The sequence below is a fragment of the Buceros rhinoceros genome, unplaced genomic scaffold (assembly GCF_000710305.1).
Source record: "Buceros rhinoceros silvestris isolate BGI_N320 unplaced genomic scaffold, ASM71030v1 scaffold26382, whole genome shotgun sequence".
Taxonomy (NCBI): domain Eukaryota; kingdom Metazoa; phylum Chordata; class Aves; order Bucerotiformes; family Bucerotidae; genus Buceros; species Buceros rhinoceros.
In genome coordinates this window covers 9,766-12,763 of record NW_010401067.1, presented here as the reverse complement: position 1 = coordinate 12,763, position 2,998 = coordinate 9,766, and positions in this window count along the sequence as shown.

The following is a 2,998-nucleotide window of genomic DNA, read 5'->3' as shown; positions in this document are numbered from 1 at the left end:
AGCCCGACCCCCCCCACACCCCACCGCCCCTGGCAGGAACCACCAGAGGCATCTGGGCACTGAGGCTGCAGCAACACCTTGGCCCGTTCAGAGCAGGCGTTCAACGTTCTCAAGAGCAAAGCAGGGAACAAGGAGAACGAGCTTTAATTTCATCAATAAAGTTTCTCCTTAATCTCCTGAACAACTCAGAGCTGATCTTCCTGAGCTACATACCTGGTAAAAAGTGCTGCTGGAATTACAGCCTGACCAGGGCGATTCTGATCGGTCGGTTCAGTGCTCTGAATCGTTTAGTTGTAGGTACGCACAGCAAATAAACCAGCATCAGCTGGATCATGGAGCGGCAGAGGATCAGATTAAGAGTTAAAAAAGGAAAGTAAGACCTTCGTGGCTTAGGGAGCTGTGGGCCAGGCCTCACCGACAGACAACAGCAAGTATTCTTCACTTGAGCATCAACCCAAACCCACCACACTCCGAAGAACCCTCCTAGTGCACCGTGGAAGGCCAACGCGCTGCCAAGTCACTTTTTAATATGCCCCAACCAGTGATAACACACTGACCACAGAATAATGCCACCAGCTCAAGAGAACACTAAACCAAATGCTTCTGGAGTCCAGCTTCAGAGCTGTGCTTCTTCAGACGTCACACAGAAGACAAGCGTTGTTTCACCCCACAGACATCCCAGGTTAGCACGTCCTAGCGTTAGCGGTCACTAGACAGGCAACCACTCCACCCCGGTCGCAATCATTACAGTGGAAGTTCTGGTGTTTCTAACACAGTCACTGTGAAGTCTGTCTCCTCAGCGACTGGGGCAGAAGAGCATCCCCTCAAGGCCAGGACCAGGCTGCGAATGCTGCCCGACGGCTGGCAGGTATCTGTGGAGCGCCACAGCGGGTAGGGACACTGCCAGGGCTGTGACAGCAGCTAACACATGGGCACGTTCTGGGAACCAGAGCATCTCATGAGATGGGTCAGCTGATGAGCTGGGAGTGAGGGAAATGCTGGAGAACACTAATGAAGGAGAAATGCAGAGGAATTATTCGCAGGAAAATGAAGCTATGATTTCTCTTCCCCCAGTTAGAGAAACACCAGGCAGATCCATCCTCTTTCCCGTTATTGCCCAGGACAGAATTTTACATCCGATCCAGCACCCCCCACCTCCCACACAAAAAAGGGCGAGAGAAATTAAAGGAGTAGATTGGAGAACAGCAGGAGACTTCCGCAAAGGAACCAGACTGGGAGAGAACCGGCAAGGGGCAGGAAGTACTAAAATAGAGATGCCGGCAGCAGCCAGCCGGCCTCTTCTGTCTCACCCGCACTGGCAGCGAGGCTTTGTCCGAACTCGATCTTCCCGGGAGAGCGCAGGCGACGGCCACGGCTGCTGCGAGCCGGGGCTGACGGCAAGGACTCACCAACAGCTTCGTGGGAAATGCAGGTAACTGCCCACTGTCTGCCCGCTACCTGCTCAGCGGGAATGGCCTCCCCTGAGCCCAGCGCAAATCAAAGCCTTTGGCTGGTGTTCTGGAGAAGCTGCCCTGGCCAGTGCTGGACTAAAGGAACGCTGGCTTTTTGTCTGACTAAAAACGTCCTTGGACTCAAACGTGTCAGGATGTGCTCCCTGGGGAACCTTGGTGCTGGAATTCCCCCTTCGCTGGAGGGCTGGGACATGCCAGGGTACATCACCAGACCTCTTTCCTCAAGCCTCCTTCAAACCTTGGTGCTCAGATGACAGAAGCTGGGTGGAAATGGGTTGGGACTGGGATGAATCACTAGCTGAATACTCCAGTGGACGCTGTGACTGTCTGGCCAGTCCCTACCAGAACAACACATCGCACCCAGAGGGGCCTGTTCTGCCATGGTTTCTAAGAAGAGATGGCCAGAGCAGCTAGCAGCGAGGATAAGGATGATCCAGCCTTCAGCCTTCCACAGGAACTCAGCCGGTGCCCCTGAATTCAAGTCCTCTTTCCTGCATCGATGGAAAACCAGCAGAAAAGCCCTCAAAAGACACAGTTCTTGCAGCCTCACACCGGAGTCACTCAGCACAACACGTCTCCGTCCACTTGTTTCCATGACTCTTCTCTTGCCTTTCACAATATTCAACATTTTCCTCTGGTCGCCTTGTTCTGCAGCAGCCTGGGGGGCCAACAGCCCCTTCACCTGCTGACAGTGAGGAGGACAGAGGCGCTGCTCAGGCACCAGTCACGCCAGCCACTCATTACAAGGCACAGCCACCCAAACTGGGTCATCTGCATGACATCAGCCTGGGGGGAAATACCAGCCTTGCAGCATCGATGGAAAACCAGCAGAAAAGCCCTCAAAAGACACAGTTCTTGCAGCCTCACACCGGAGTCACTCAGCACAACACGTCTCCGTCCACTTGTTTCCATGACTCTTCTCTTGCCTTTCACAATATTCAACATTTTCCTCTGGTCGCCTTGTTCTGCAGCAGCCTGGGGGGCCAACAGCCCCTTCACCTGCTGACAGTGAGGAGGACAGAGGCGCTGCTCAGGCACCAGTCACGCCAGCCACTCATTACAAGGCACAGCCACCCAAACTGGGTCATCTGCATGACATCAGCCTGGGGTGCAATGACAGCTCTGCACAGCCGAGTGCGTGCAGGGTGACGGCGTGTCATTATGAGTGTCCCTGCACAAGAAACACCTACCACTCATCACACATGCAAAGAGGGATGTGAACAGTTGCTGCAAGCTCTGGAAGTGAAGCAACCCTTAGCAGGCATCATTACTTGAGCTACAATGTCGAGTAGGTCTTTAATGCAGCCACTCCTTCAGCCTTGGAGCAAGTCCGGCATTGTCACAGACTGAGCTCCAAAAGCCACGCGAGCGTGGAGACTCGTCCTGTTGGTGCCACACCACCCGCCCTGCCTTGTGTCACCAGACGTGGCCAAGATCCAGCATGCAGACGAGGTGTCCACAGGGCACGATGCAGCGGCTGTGCCCGTGGGCAGACGGCGCAGCTTCTCCCTATTACGCTGGGAAAA